The sequence below is a fragment of the Aspergillus brunneoviolaceus genome (genome assembly GCF_003184695.1).
Source record: "Aspergillus brunneoviolaceus CBS 621.78 unplaced genomic scaffold BO95scaffold_20, whole genome shotgun sequence".
Lineage (NCBI taxonomy): Eukaryota > Fungi > Ascomycota > Eurotiomycetes > Eurotiales > Aspergillaceae > Aspergillus > Aspergillus brunneoviolaceus.
This window is the reverse complement of record NW_020290750.1, coordinates 344038-361100: the sequence shown is the minus strand read 5'-3', so window position 1 is coordinate 361100 and position 17063 is coordinate 344038.

Genomic DNA, 17063 nt, shown 5'->3' with positions numbered 1-17063 from the left:
GCGGCAGAACAGCCGCGGATGGTGAAACCAAGCTGTAGCCTGTATGACATCGACGTCGACAAGACAAGGGCTATTGTTTCTGCTGCATCAAGTTTCATGACCCGTCTGTGCGCACATGACAATGGGCGGAGGGAAAGATTCACTATGGCGAGACGGTTTTACGATCTTGGATCATGCGGACTGGATCGGAATGGGATTTGGAGCGATGCAATCCAATCCTTTGACTTCCGAAGGATCGCGCAAAGGGAGCGTCAAGTTCTCTTCTGGCGTTTAAATCGGAACATCAAAGAAATCTTGAAAAGCAGCAGCAGCAGCACCTTTGTGGCTTTGTGGGATAACCGAAAAAGCGTTGAAAAGTGATCAATTCTGTTTTTGTGCAAGGGATGTATGGCACTGCCCTTTTTTTCCTTTTTTGTCAGAATTATACTTGCGATCTCATTGTCTATATCAATAATCTATATACATATTCTTATTATGAACATGATTGAAGACCCCTCTTTCCTCTGCAAACACGAAGCTGGAAGCTGGAAGTTGTAGAACCAGTCATATGCTTACCCCTCCTGATCTCCAGGAAAGTCCCGCCGTATCCTGCGATCTCTTTTCTTTTTTTTTTGGTGGCCTGTGGCCAAAGGCCTTTGTCATTTCGAATGAATACTCTCCCACTCGCTCGGCTTTGGCGCAAAGACCGGGAACTGGGTGCGAAAAAAAAAATAACCCACCCTCTTCCCCTCTCCTCTTCCCCCCCCCCCCCCCCCCTCCAAGCGAAGCAAGATAGTAGCGGTGTAGACCACCACCTGCAATCCTAATTTTTTTGCCCCCCTCCCTCCAGCAAGCAGCTTAGCAGCTTGCATATGCATGATTGCAGTGCCACGAACAACTGTCTTTATTCCTAAATTAGTAAGAGACAGGTTCGTGGCGGTTGGCGAAAAAAAGACGTTGGCGACGTTATTGTGTCATGTTCGAGGCGGGATGGCGGGGGGCGATAGTGTCATCGTTACTTCGTTGCATACATTCCATTCTGAGGAGCCAGCTACCTTGAGGTTAGGTCATAGGCCCCCAGGAACCTGGATTTTGAATGGGTAAGGCTGGTCGGTGACTTTCTTTTGGGGGGTTATGGTGCAGTGCTTGATTTGGGAGTTTGGGGGTTGGTGGTTTGTGGTTTGCTTTTCCGGTTGCTGAGATATATACATTCTCGGGTAGGTGGTGCTCTGGTCACTACCATGTATAAGTGCAGACCACCGCTCCTGGCCGGATCTTTGGTTTAGATTCATGATTCATGATTTGTGGTTGGTTCTGGTTTACTGGGTGTTCTTGGTACGAAGTAGCAGGAGATGGGGATTTTGTAGCGTAGACTGTGCTGATATGTGTCCAGGGAACGAGTCACCCTGGCGTTGATTGACTTTCTACTGTGAATTACTCGGGTTCGCATCGCGGTGTCCCTCGGGGGTATCTTCGGGGCTTAGTATGTCAAGAGCTTTAGATCTAGCTGGACAGCCGAGGGTCGACCATCACGCTGATTCATTACTCTGGTTTTAGGGGGATAAGTTGGCGCAGAGAACAGGCATTCATTCTCCATCCTCTCTTCATGGGGCATATATGCTTTGCACTCTCCAGGATAAGAGGATAAGAGGACAAGACCTAGGTAGCTAGACAATCCACAAGAACGATACCTCACCCTCCGCACTTATGCCCGCCCTCAATCTCCAGACAGAAGAAGGAAGTAATATGTAATATAGTGCTGACAAACAGACAAGCGGTCTGGCGCTCCCCAACTTCAAGACCAAGAAAAAGTAGCTCTCTTCCCTTGCTATCGGATCATACGACTTGGGGGATGCGGATTGTAGACGGTGAGATCTTGGGGAAAAGTGGGTGGTGAGGTGGAGGATATCCGCGGGCTATTGCATGGGCAATTTATATCCCTGGTAAGGCTTGGGATTGCAGAGGCTTATGGATGGAGGGTCTGGAGCTTGGAGACTTGCGATGAGCAGAGGGGGGTTGTTTTGAGAGTTGTGGGTGCGGTGGACAGTACCAGGCTTCGCTTGGGGGCTTCGTGAACTGGACTGGGGTTGGATTAGTTTTTGTCTGAGGCTTTTATCGGGTGGGGGAATGGGGTGTGAGGATTGGTTTCCAGTTGGGGATTGTGGTGTTGTTGGTCGGGTACTTGCTGGGGTTGGTTGATGGGTATTTTTGATGCAATGGAGTTGCTGATATCCGAGGATGATGAGGGGTGGAATGGTAGTATTGGGATCTTGAGGTTAGAGAAGGTCAAGTCAGGATTTGAGGATCCAAGAGAGAGAGATCCCGAGCTGTTCCCGGATGATCATTCTTCAGTTACTATACATTACAACCAGGGAAAAGGAGTTGCACGTTCAATCACCGCAGAGATAAAATCTTACCAACAATGCTGAGCTTCTGTTCCCACCGCAATCAGGAACAGGTCTAGATTCTCAATCCTTCATTTTCCTCCGAACAAGGAGAATAGAATTATGGCCTGCTGCGGTGCATCAGCACATCAAGTTCCAGGAACAAGCCAATCCTGCTCCAACATTAGCGACTCCCTTGCAATATTAGAGGCCGCATCAACATTGGCTAACATTGGACGGAATGAACAATAACCCCAAACAACAAGGATAACTACTCCGTAGATACTCGTAACGATGATAATGATAAGCGATCAGTACTGGCGGTGAGTACCCAATCCCAATCCAACTAACAACCTGCCCAAGTATAAGGTAACTATAGCTATAGCGATTACCAACCTATAGTTATGCCTTAGTCAAAGCAGACGAGGCTGCTCTACTCGACTCAGGGCCCTTCACTTTCAAACATCACACTCACCCCCCCCCCCTCGACCCCTCGAAGTCTGATTTGCTCGTAGCGGGTTTGATCGACCAACCCAACGGCTGACATACTGCAGCCCATTATTACCGAGAGCACCATCAACTTAGGTAGCCAGCCCATAACGAGAACTAGCCAGTGACCTGACAGCAGCAGTGTTACAGCTTACTTAGCAAGACTATGCTATTATGCTATTACCACACTACACGACACGACGCGACGCGACGCTACGCTTTTAGCTCCGATTGCGATCTGCCTTGGGATCGAACGGAGGAGTTCGGGGGTCTTGTCCTTGTAATTTACACTAGGCTCTTAATTCGATCACCTAAGGATATAGTCTTACTCGTCAGTGGTAACTTACTACTCCGTATGTATTATTATAGTCTTCTCGGCTATAGTCCGTGTCAAAGCCTTGCCAAACTGCACCGCACGGGTGGCACGCCGAGGGCGGAAGGAGAGGGGGCGCCGCGAGCCATGTTCATCCGTTTGGAATTATTGCCTCGGGTCAAAAGTACGAAGTACTGCTCAAGATTATTGTTGGCGCCTAGTAAGTAACGTTACTCTGTCGGTTTGATCGACCTGATTTCGTTGCAGCATCGCCCATTGACTACCTACGTACTGTGTAGTTACTCATAGTACGGCGAGGGAGACAGGGAAGTGCTACTGTAGACTACTCCGTACGTCTCATAAAACGTAAGTCTCGGCCGAGGGATGCGAATTTACCCCGCCAAACAGGAAACTTGGAATGAGTGCAGTGAATCCATCCCTTTTGCCCCTCGCCCTCCAAGGCGTCTGCTCTACTTTGCTGCGTCTGTCAGGTCTCAGAGGCGATATCTGGTTCCGGTCACTGCAACATCAGCATGAAGAAATCTCCTTCCCGCGCGATCCCCCAGTCTCCTATTCAGCAGCGGGTAACTCCGCCACATGCAAGACCACAGCCATGAGCATGAGCATGAGCATGAGCATGAGCAGCTGACGAGAAACGAAACACAAAAAAAAAGCACGACAGAATATACTTCGGCTCCTTGCATTGCGCAGCATCACCATCGATCGCCTCGTTCACTAGAGGCGCGGTGATCGGGAGTCATTCAGCCATAACTCAGTCGAGTATAGTTTCCTTTGGCGGGGAATGAGGAGAGAAACTTCCGACAGAGTCCAGCAGACAAGCAAACGCCCACACGCACACAGACGTGGAACGCAAAGGTTGATGACTCCCTCATCGTCTTGCCCTCTTCCGTCTGGCTCCGCGTCTCCCGTCCCCGCTCTCGCAATTGACCATCAACCGATGACCGATTGATTGATTGCCACCATTGCGACGGATCGACCTCCAGATCGGATGGAGGGGGTGGTGGAGGACATTGGCGACGGCTCACCACCGTGGATAATCAAATCAGGATTCACAGTCCTACGCGAGCGAAGCCAGATTAGAAAAGTCAGATAGAAGGAATCAACGAGACAGATCTGAGATGCTGTGCAGGGACAAGTTGGCTTGTCCCGGTTATCGGGTCCTTGGTTTGGCCTCTAAGGCCCGGATTCCTCACGGTTTGATCCACTTGGATGACCGTTTCAAGCGCCGTGCATGGGTTGGATTGGGTCCATCATGGGGACTGGCTGGAGGGGGAAAGGAGGGAAAGTTGATACTGATCTATCAACCAAGGTCAGATGTCCGTCATCAGGTGGACATTTGTTGGTTCTTGATTTGGTTGGCGGCGGGGTTTGATTATTCGTATCCGTTCCCTTTCTAGTTTGGGAGAGGAGGTGGTTGGTGCTTCACGCGGAAGAAAACTCAGCACGCAATAAACAGCGACAACAAACTAAGGATAAACCTCATCCTCCGTGACCCCTCCCAATGAGTAAAAGTAGTACCGACTGATAAGACAGGTGCGGCGAGCTTGTCGCAGTCAAACTTCTATGTAGGTAGAGGGTTCTCCTTTCTCTGGTCCAAAGGAGATTGTTGAGGAAGGGTGGCGGGTGCTTGACGCCCGTACTAGGTGGTGCCAATAATAGCCCGTCAGGCGGCGGAAAATCCTCCTCAAGTTTCAACGCTCAGGCCGTTAGGGGGGTTGCGGCGCAAAGTGGGATTGCCATCCGCCATGGCTTTCCCCGAACCCACTCGACCCCGATTGCTTGCATCGATTGGTGGCGACCTCGAATCGGGGTGAGGTCGACCTTCTCGATTTCCCGCGCGAAGGGGGTCTGCAGGGACCAGTTAGTTGGGTTGTGCTCGACCGCGGATCGGAGTCGAAACAGGGACAATGGAATTGTCGGGGATGATCGGGGGTATGCGCGCGACAAAGGCCGCGAAGACGATTAGACTGAAGTCGGGTTGATCAATAGATTGGAGTAGAAGGTGGGAGAGAGACAGAGTGATGAGAACGGGGAACGGAACATTGGAAGGAGGGGCGGCGGGTAGTTGGGTTGACAGCTGGCCGCGGTCCATTTGTCCAGCCGCCGTCCACTATTGCCCTTTGGGGAAAGCGCCTCAGACGCTTGGTCTTAGGGTTTCTCGCTTAGGGCTGATCGGTCATGGTCAAAGTACGGAGGAACATAGCATAGCATAGCATAGCATAATTAAGATCGATATAAGTATTCTATCGATAACGATGAGAGTATAGCCTGAGGACATATTCTTCAAGATCTCCAGAACCGTGCGAAACCGCCCATTGCAACAACAAAATTCAGTCGAATCACGACAATCTCTACTGCTCCATCTTCAGCCGTACTAATCGGACCCTCACCTCACCTCACCCAAAAAGGCCCTGGCCCTATAGTGCATAGTGCAGATCATTCCCTCCATTTCCGTACCAAATCCCAATTACCTGGGCCGGCCATCTATCCCAATCGAGCAGCATGTCCGCGCCAACAGCAATGAAGGAACAAAAACAAAAGGACGGGTCAACAGCAACAACAATCACAACGACAGGAAAAAGGACTAAAGAGATAAGTTAGTCACTCATAGTCAGCTCCGAGAATGAAACACATGGTTCAATCTAAAATATTCCGCGGAAAGTCAATTCCCAACGAAAGAACAAGAACAAAGAACCCATGGTCTTGGGAAAACCTTCGCGCCTTCCTTTCAGGCTCCGGGCCTCCGTGAACTACGTGGCTTGTGCACGATCCCCTTCGGCCCGTTCCCCCCCATCCCCCTCCCCTCTTTTCCCGTCGTTTACGGAGTACAGTTACATAGTACAACGAAAGTACAGTACCAAAAGCCACGGGCCTTTGAGCCAGGTAGAGCTGGCTAGCTAGCTCATGGCGAAGAAACAGTCCATCCCTACCGATTCATATACCTGGGACTTCCTAGTGCGTCCCTCCGTATGCATAGGACTTTGTGATCCCGGAATTCCAGTTTCGGAGTGGATCGCGCCGGGAAACCGCGCGCCTATAGTAATTTGTGTCTGTATGTATGGACCAGGGGAGGGGGGAAAGGGAGGAGAGCTGAAGAAGTTGATCGTCCGTCTGTTCCTTCTTTTTCCGTCCGGGTTTGGAACAATAGGTTTTGGGGATCTGAAACGAGGACTCCATTGTTCGATCTGGTGGTGGTGGCACAACAGCTTTCCACTGTGGCTACGGTTCGGATACTCCGTCGTTGTCGGTTGAAGGTTGCGGATCCTCCAGGGGCACTTTCACGTCGTTTTGATGCCGGTTCTATGTACTCCGTACAGAGCCACCGTTTTCCATCCGCACAATGATGGGGGTTTGTGAGCGGTGGATTGTGCGCAATAACTAACACACTCGAAATGTAATTGAGAGACAATTGACCACTGTTCCAAGGCGTGGTACTTTTTCCCTGTGCAAGGATATATCTCTCTACCAAGACAGCCGTTGGCAGCCTGTGCCCTAGCCCCTCCCTTGTCTTCCTTGATTACTTGTTCCTACAATAAATATAATCCCTGAACCTGACATGACCCCAGCCCTGGAACAGGAACTAGAATCCTTCGTTCAAGATTGTATTCCCCCCCCCCCCCCTTGACAGAGTCTAGCGCGAAGCATGGAACACCCCTGGAGAGGGGAGGGGGTAGGCTGGTTTAATTTCCGGACGAACAGCGCAGAACCCCGGTAACGGGGTTCCTGAGGTAGGGCCAGAGTCGAAGTAGACAGGCGAAAAGCAAATCCCCCATGAGTTCGGGCCGACCAAGCTAGTTTTAGTTGAACTTGTTGGTCGGTTTCAGATTGCAAATCATCATCATCATCATCCACCACAGCGGTGGTCTGACGGTTTGGTAAACCAGAGGATCTACTAATCTGCGCCGTTGTTTACACCATGACCGAAAAGAGAAAAGCCAAAACGACATACTTACTACCTAGACACAGGCACAGGCACAGGCACAGGTACAGGTAACTACACGGATTTTTCTGTGGTCCAGTTCGATATTCCCATGATCCCTGCGCAGATTAGTGGGCACGGGTTGCACATCACCACCAGCATTATCACTATGATCAGGTATATACCGCGGAATTGGGACTGGAGAACTAACTAGCGGCTTGTATAGGTCGAGAGTTTCTTATCTGCTCTGTAACTGTTCTGCTTCCATCCACTATAGACGTGCACTAACCACTGGGCTATGGCGAGCCCCTTGTCCTCTCCACCCGTCCGCTTTCCCTAGACCTCAATAGAGAAGCTCGGCGGTGGTCTTGTGGGCGCACGACACCGGATCAGGAAGGTACGTACTCTACTTGCGTCGGTCATCTGGCAGGTAGGCTGGCAAGGAGTGGTAGTTGGTCGGTATATCCATCAATTGCGGATTTGGGCCCTCGGGGACGGCGGATGTTTCTGGGGTGAGAACTCCGCATTCCCAACTCCGAAGAAGGTAACTCGCTATTTTTCCTCTTCGTCAGTGGTACTCACTCAGTGGGCTAGTTGTTCCAGATGGAGACTGGATGCCTCACCATGGAAGATCGTTGCTCCATCTGAGATTGTCAGGCGATTTGTGTGGGGGATTGACGTCGGAGGTGGAAGAAGGGAGGGGGCTCGGAACACTTTAAGTAAAATGAAGTCAGAGAGATAGTAGAGTACACTGTAGAACCGTCCAGAAGATCAGTGGCCATGTTACAGAAATCAAGATATTGTTTGATCGCCATGGGCAAGAAATCTTGCTTTTCCGGAGCAGCAATCTATGTGAGGGTATTCCCAAGCTCGAGGTATGAGGTCAGGGTCGGTGGGCTACAAACCAAAGCAGGGAAGTCGAAGAATGTTCCATGGTTTTGAGAACAGCAATCTGTCCCTACATCCCTGATGCTGCTGCTGGTGGTAGAAGGGGAAAAGAAAATAGGAATAAAAACGGTGATATCAACGATCAACACATAGCGCTGCTGCACAAGGTGCATGCACTTACAGGGATAATCCCTGCAGCCTGGGTATGGCTGATTTAGAAACTGCTGATTGGACTTGATGCACCCTAAGCTCAGTTTAGCAGACATGCAGGAGTGCAGTGGGTGGGTTGGAGCGAGAGACCACTTTCACCCATGCGACTGTGCTCCGATAGAACCCAATCGAAACCGGGTGTCGCCAGCACGCAGCTCAGCAGCATCATTATGCTGCAACGATGCCTGTGTGGCTTGCTGTTTCTAGTGTCGACATCCACGCATTGATGGGTCCATGGGGGGGGAGGGGGGAAGGGGCGGGGGTTTGCGGCTCCACCCGACTGCTGCTGAGTGGAGAGACTGTAAGTAAGTACAGCATGATGGCTGCAGAATTGATCCACAAGCCGGGAAATCATCTGGCCCTCTCCGCCAGTCACTGATTCAGGAACAGGGATCCCCCGGGTAAGATAGGTTCGGGGCTAACGAACGCCTGCAGATTGTGGCCAGGCCACACCACTAGGATTCTTTCCAAACCCACGCGAGCTCAATCCATTCTCCCAACCATTTCAAGGTTCCAAAGAACAGACGAGGAAATTGGGGGGAGGGAAAATAACGTCGGCGACTGACGCCCACCAATGACATCCTCGGTTTCATTCCCCACTCTCTATCCTGAAACACCCACGGTTGAAATTATAGCTAGAGCCATGAGGAGAATCACAAAGCGTTGAGTGGGAAGGGCAAAACCCGATGACTCGTGAAGAATTGAGGATGAAGCTAGAAAGTGGCGGGTGTGGAGGCCAAACACGAGTCGTGCGCGCGCGAGCGCACACACGCACACACGCACACACGCACACACGCACACAGACACCTGGGAGAGGATGAACTTGCCCGCTCGGCTGCTGTAACACAATCCAGATTGACTTGCAGCACCCACAAACACAAAACACAAAACATAAAACATCAAACAAAAAGTTTAGGAGGGAAGCATGGATAAACCCAATCGGGCTATTTCCCCCAATCAAGCCCGGCGATCTGCCAGTCTACTTCTGGGATCGTTACAAGGCATGTGTAGCCTCAGCTGTCATCGTGATCAAGCGCACTGCACACCTAAATTGGTTCCCAATTGGATTCCGACCAAAAAAAGTATGCTTTCGCCTAGATGACTGGTCAAAACTATGCATGCTGTCCCAGACTCTCGGTCGCGCGACGATTCCCAAAAGGGATATTCTGTAGAGGGGAAGCGAACGAGCGGCGGCGGAGGCCCAGAATATAGAAACTGAGCGAAGAATGATTCCAGTTCTGGTTCAATCATTCTGCACCGGCTCCTTTCTGGTAGGACGGTCGACGCCAGCCACCGGGACGGGGAGAAGCCGAGGACCCCAGTCAGTATGGATTAATTCGATAGATAGAGTCTTTTGTGATAGAGAATCGAGTCTAGTCGCAGCGACTATGTCGGCGGTTCCATGGTTCAGAGGGTCTTTCCGGCCTTTACCCGCAACCTTGATGAGTTGTACAACCCCAGGCTTAACTTAGTTCGGCAACTCGGTGGATTGGCGAGGCGATTGCACATTTTCGCTTCTCCTTTTGGGATATGTTGACGCCTCCATCAGGTTGGCTTGATGATTCAGTGAGTTGATGCTAATGCGTAAGAGAGAGAAAAAGAGGAAGATCCGCGCGGATATGAAAGTGAAACCTCAACTGCATGCAAGAAGCTATGTATGAGTAAGTATACCATGGTTTACGGATTGGCACCTTGCCAATCTCATAGCCAGACGGGCTAGTTGGTAGATGTACTTGCTACCCCACAGGCTGGTCAATGCAGGATCGCCCGGACGAATCTGAATCCCTCCCAGCAGTAGTCCGTCCTTATGCTTCCATCCACCCCGGTCCTTGACTTCTCATTCGTGAGCAGCTAAGAGAGGTCGGAGAATTGATTATCTAATGCTGACTTCTGACAGCGGTTGAACGGCCACAACCGTTTTATTTTGATATAGATATTGTGTACAGCAGTGCTGTTGCACAGCATACGCGCTACCTCCTCCTCCTTGATATACCTAAATGACCTTAAGATGACATCGCATCAGCCGAGAGATATCGAATATCATTATTCTCTCATCTAGCATCTCTCTCCCTTTCTCCCCCTACTACCTGCATAGAAGTTCTGCAGAGGCTCGGCCCGGTCGGGAGATAGCCCCCCCCCCCCTCCCCCTCGACTTTCGGCCGATCTATGAGAGGTATCTCAAAGAAGTGACATAGTTGGTGTCCTTTTCCTACATGTAAGAAGAGACCCAAAAGCCTGGAAGCGATGTCGCTTGCAGAAACATCAATGACGTCGCCAGGGCCGAACCGATCGGCATGGAGGTCAGAACGAGAACTTGCCTTGCTTCTCTGCCTTCTTTCCGCATCTGCCTCGTTTGCCCTCGTGTGCTCAGGGGTTTTCTTGTGAATTGCCAAAATCCTGTTTTCTAGAAAGGCAAAATCCATCGCAGGTTTTCGGATGAAACGTCTCAAAGATGTCCGCTTGGGACTCGAGTAATGAAAACAAAACGACTACACGGCACTCGACGCGCGCGTGACGACAGATAAGAAGATCCTTTCATCTCCAGCAGATGACGGGCGGGAAGGGAGACAGAATTTGAAAGAGATTCGATTTCGAGAACGTAGACGACTCATCCTGCGCCCAAAGTACTGTACAGTAGGTAGGTTTGTGTGATGGTCCGCGGCAAGAATAGTATAGTTAGACCTCGCAAAGCAAGAACTCGGTGTAGTGAATGGCGCACTGTTACCTACGCGGGCGGACGACGTCATCTGGGACGTTTGTTTCCCCGGAGCCCTCAATTTGGATATTTGGATTTTGTACACAGCGGAAAGATAATCAACGGTGGCTGCTGATGAGCATGAGATGCAGACCGACTCGATTGTCTAGACTACTTGGTCCAGATGGTCCAGAAGCCCAGGGATCTCACTCCAGGTAGTCTAGAGATGCAACGGTACAAATGTCGTTCCTGAACAAGATCCTTCCCTTCCGGGAACGGTTAACGCAGGGAAAGGGGGGGAAGAACGGAACATAGAGAGGAGCGGGAAAAAGAAAGCGCAGAGTTGATGTTGATCGGTATCGAATGAAGTCTTCAGGGTAGCGGGCTGATATGGCTTCGTTGGTGGTTGTAGAGGTCTGGGATGGAAGCTGAGTGGCCTCGTACTTTTGTCGTCGAGATGGGTCGCTTAGGCATGCACAAAAGTGTTGTATATATATAAATACGAACCCTCCTCGATCCCGGGAAAGCAGATCGGTTCTCGGCAAGCCACGAACGATCGAACACGATTCTCCAATGATCGAGCACGATCTCCTGAGCATGCTGCATCTCGGGGTGGGGGGGTCTGGGCTTTTAGTGCTGCATGTGAGGGAGAGAGGGGGAAGGTCTGGACTTCGTTTGGGCTGACACACTGACACACTGACACATTCCTAGACTAAACGACGATGCCTGTCATTTGGCTGACGGGATGATTAATTCGGTGCTAGTTATGATTAAGAGCGACTATCCAGGGAGCTCTGACCGGCGATCCATCATACTACTGGCATACCATCTGCTTGGTAAGTTGATTGCTTCCTGATGACAAGCGTTGGGACTGTCGGAAGCCTCTCCCCGGGCCGCTCTGCCCCCCCACCTCGAATCTATGGCCACTGAATGGTCGGTGCCACTGGAGCGAGCATTGAAGGACGGTCCTTTTGACAACCCTGAGAGCCTGTCTTCCTTCCCCCTTTCGGCCCGTTCCCGGACCCCGTGACCTTCCTTCCCCTAATTCGAATACTAATCCTACGTACACCAAATCTCCATGAGAACAAGATATCAGGGCGGGCGGGAGGGCGGTAGGCTCGGTGCGTGCTTAAAGAGATCGATTATGATATCCAGTCTCATAGTCTTCATCATCGAAGGACTGGATTGGTAGCCACTACCACTTCGATCATTCGGAAAGAGGGCCAAAGTACTCCGTACTAAAGTATTGTACTTAGGTCTGACGCCCCGGGCGGGAATTAGCTTGACCCAAAACTCCAACTGGTCGATGTTCGTCACGGTATCCTAAGTGGGCGGGTTTTGTTTTTCTTCTAACGGAAATGTTCTTTGGGCTTCTCAGTGCTAGACTAGAGGAGTTGGTACTTCCTAGCAGCTGGACTGGTTGCCAGCTGGTCGGTTTTCGCTTGCTTGTAATTCTTGAAGAAGCGTGACGTAGTAAGACTCCAATCAGCCTAGGAATCCGGTGACCTTTCCAAGTATCGGCCACACATTGCAGATGGGTGCTGTCATAGGAGCACAAAGTACTGTACCATACTACCACAGCCCTGCACGGTGCACGCCTCTTCTGTATGATCAAAAGGGTATTGTTACCATTGTTACCATTATTACCATCCATGTCACGCGTGGCCCACAGATTAGTTCTCCGGAAGGGCCCTAAATTATGCTGGGAAGCGAGGGGGTACTTGATTCAACTTGACTTTTGTTAAGTCTGAGCTAAACGACTTTGTGAATGGTTGTACTGTACCTACTCAGAACATTTGAGATATGCACTCGTTTCTGCTCGGGTACGAAACTTATTAGGATGATCTTCAACACCACAGTCAGCCGACTGACGTCCTAGGACCTCACACTCAACGCTTCGGGGAAAGTTCTAGTCTCAAGAGTCAGTGAGACCCGAGACATCCCCGTAGCCTTCTCAAATGTCAGTCACTTAACTCCGCCGCCGCCGACCAAAAAAATCCAACATTTTGGTGAATATATTGACCAGGATGATTGAGTACTAAGGAGAGCTGCCGTCGTAGTCTAAGGACCTAAGCACATAGTGTGTTTCCAAACAACGAGGAGTTCAGGGTTCTTAGTGGTGGTGAAGAACGCGCTAAGGAAAATCCGAAGTCTGACAGGCGGGCTGTGCTCCAATCGCCGGGCCCCAATCGCGACTTTAATCTCCCATCCATGGCACCGGTCCGACAAGCGTCTTCGTTCCCCCTCCCACTCTTCTTCTTCTTACCCGGACCCCGGTTCACCCCCCAGTTACGTGATACTCCCGGGCCCTACCCTGCTCTTCCCTCTTTAGGTAGTGAACTAGTCCGTTAGCTCACCAGTTAGCTGATTGCACATCTAGTTTGTCATAACCGACCTTCGTCAACTGACTACTAGACTAGGTACCTACCTAACTAAACAACACTCAAGATTAAGAAGTGGCGGATCGACCTTCATCAATTGAAAGTGTGCAGCTACTTAGCTACCTTAGAAGCCTTCCACTTGCTAGTCAATGCAGTCAGCTAGAAGGAGAACTGCCTTCTGAGACAGGAGAGCGCTAGCTAACTAGATGCGATCGGTCAGTCGATGTCTTGGGCAGCTGCTCGCTCGTGTCAAAAGTCCATGCTTCTATATATTTTGACGTTTCTGACACATGACGCTGGTAGATGATAGTTAGACTTGGTGCGCGCGACAAGACCACAGTAAGTACAGAATGTAGGAGTCGAACACCGCGTTTTGTCAGGGTAGCTAGCATACACTCATTAAAGCTTCAAGCAATCAGAACCCGACTAGACACCGCCATGTCTTGCTGAAATATCGCTTCTTCATCCAACATCGGGCAGCAAAGCTAACCAACTTCTCGATCACAGCATGACGAAGGAGGGAAGGAGGGAAGGCAGACCGAAGAGAGTAGTGGTGGAAAATAAGGTAGGTACGGAGTACCTAGTTATGGATGCCTTCATAGCGAACCATCATTGGGTACTCCGTAGTTAGCAGTTGGTCTTATTCTACAGTAACAGTATGAATTTCACTCAAACGAAACCTATGTACCTCGACATATTTCATGCACGGCCATGACGCCCTCCACCGCCTTGGTTTGACATCGTGGCGGTGAGGTTATTTTGTGTCCCGCCTGCAAACTGTACTCCGTCCGTACAATAATAATAGACAGGCATCAGACGCTGTTTGATGCAGGTGTTGTTGTGCACTCCCACGAGCTCGTGGGCCTCGATTACTTCATTTTTGTTTTCTTTCCCCCCTACCCTCCCCACTGCTGCTGCTGCCACGTTGCGGGACATACATGCTTTTTTTTTCTGTTCGTTTCTTATCACGCTTCATGCAATGTCGGTTCCTCGTTGCCAAAACGTGCGTTAAAACCCTGTGCTGTCGTGGAGATAATAGGATGGAAGGTATACGGTGTGCTGGAAGAAGGCTGAGAACGGGTAGAAAAGTCCTGACGGTCTAGACTCGGATATGTCGGCCGGAGGTAAGATGAAAAGGGGTGGTGAAATGGTGGTGGTGGTGGTGGTGGTCATCTGCGCATCTTTCCCCCCCCCCTCCATCTTCTCTTTCTCTTGGCAGTCACTTCCTGGGAGCACAGACCAGCAGGGATTAACAAACACCGCACATCTTTAGATGGGCAATGGTTGGATATTGGTGGAACGAGGGGGTTGTGTTGGAGATGAATGGATAGGCGGTCTGGATACTTTGTCTTAAATTAGATTAACCAAGCTTGATCGACTACAGTATCGATGATGTTGTCGTGGTTGTCGCTGCTGCCTTGAGAGACGGAATTGTGTCTGGTGCTTTTTTGCTGTTCTACAGAAAAGCAAGGAGCATAAAGTTATGTCATGGTGAATTGATAGCCGTAGCGTTCGGTTGACAGCGGACCAGTCGAGTATCTGGTGGCTCTGACGGAAATCATTCCTCATCATGACAGCGGGCGATTTGTTTTGGAGAATGATCGTCTCTTAGTCATGGCTCGGTTGGTACTAACTACCTTACTTGCCTACTCTGTAGGAGTAGCTGATTACTTTTACCAATGAACCATACAGAAAAAAGTAAATTAAATCAGATCAAATCAAATAAAGATAAGATATGGTTTCGCGTTTTGTTTGTGTGCCTGGCATGTTTGCATGCCTTCGCCTAAGTTAACTTACCGCCGGAACTACTGGCGCCAAGTACTTGGTCGGATTGGGCTGGTTGGTGGTTACGCAGTACTACTTCCAGTGGCACTCTAGTCGAGTACTATTGTTCAACAGGGGACAAACAAGCATTCTTTTTGCAGTGATTTACTGGCCGGCTGTAAGTCCCTCTAAGATAGTGGAATCCATGGTCGGACAGCAACTGATTGCCAATGGCTTTTTGATGGCTATTGTGAACACAGGCTGAAGTGACACGGTGCCGACGACCCCTCGAGGCTTTTCTGGTCCCGGCAAAAGTACAGACAGCATGGGCGAGGCTCCTTATCCCCTTCCCCCACCCGCGGGCTCATTTTGAATTTTGAGGCTGGAGTATATTGCGCCTTGGTCCCGTACTAAGAGGTTCCTTGGGACCCAGATCGGAGCCGTAGCCACCACGCTGGGACTTCTTATCTGGTCCGTTTCACACGGCTCAGGCACTTCAGAGTTCAGCTACGGGTTGGTCGATGCTCGAACCATGTTAGAGCATCGCCGTTTGCTTTTCTGGCTTTGCTTCATGAGGTTTTGAATATGCTTTTTTCCTCCGAAGAAAGCCGTCCACTGCCGAGGTAGTCGGCGTCCATGACTCGGATTGATTGCTTTTCTTTGTCTCGGGGTTCATGGTAGCTTCAACTAGACAGCTAGTTCGATGGTCAAGATCAAAGGAACTCGAAATCGGGGGACTCGACTAAAGACACTAACTAGTCACGATAGAGGGAAACTCAGAGTGATGGGGACTGGGGAACTGAATTTTTGGGTTTTAGGAATATTTCAATTGCTACTTCGTTCTCTCGTCTCCATTGGCGAGAAAGCAAGCAGGCAGTGCTCTGGCTTGCAACATTTGCCGCATTGACACACGAGTGATTGAAACTAGTTGTTATGGTTAGATTACTCCTTTGTCGCTGAGGGAGGGATTTGATTTCTCGACTGACAGCTATAGGTACATTGCTGAGGGTATCCATATCGCGAAGTGAGCTCCTATGCCCTGTCAATCCCGATGAGCAGGAAAGGTACTGTTGTTCGCATCCTTTCGGTCGAAAGCGGGAGTACGGAGTACAGTCCACGGTACTAAGTACTCAGCAATGTCATCATCCCGGCCTACACGTACTGGCGACCTAACCACTCTGGGTAGATGCACTACTCAACCTGAATACTGGAATTCTGTCATTCCTCCTATGGTTGGCAGATCAATCCTTAGCTCTTCCCCTCCTTTCTCCCTCCCCCTCCACCCTCACCCTCTCGATTGGCACACTAGCGCCCCGGGGCAATTCTTCGTAGATCCGCGCTCGATCGGGGGACCAAGATCCCTCCTCCAGACCTCAGTCGTCAGTCGTCACTGTTTCTTCTTCGTCTATCGCAAACCCTTCTCGAAGTTTTGGTAATATGTGTTTGTGAATGCTGATTTCCCCTTTCGAGACGACCCCACCTCTTTTTTAGATCACTGCCATTGCATGCAGTTCGACAACGATTGTCTTCAGTACTTTGTTTCATGAACCCTAGATGACATATTCCGCTTGTTACGAGTGTACTGTAACTACGTGATTCGAGACCCGGCTTACTCATGCATCGAGAGAGCGATGCAGGTGGCATGGCCTTTCTACATAGCGTCATACTGCGGTTCGCTGCCAGAGATGCTTGGTCGATATACCTCGAGAGAAATCACCCCAAGCCTAATCCCCCTGCCCCCCCTTTTCTTTTTATCCCGCTGCCCCTGCTTGAGTTCCTGCATTTGAACGATCACGGGAAATGGTCTCCGATTACCTTTTATCAGGCCATCTCGTTTCCGTGCATTGTTCGTTCGTTGAGTAGAGAATACTATCTATGTACTGTACTGTACCCGACGTAAGTTAATTGGGGAAGGTTCTTAGTAGCGTATGTCGTATAAAGTTGGGTGACTGAGTCACCTGAGAATTATGTATGAGCTTCTTGATTCCACCTCGCTCTATCGGACCGCCAACGACATGGA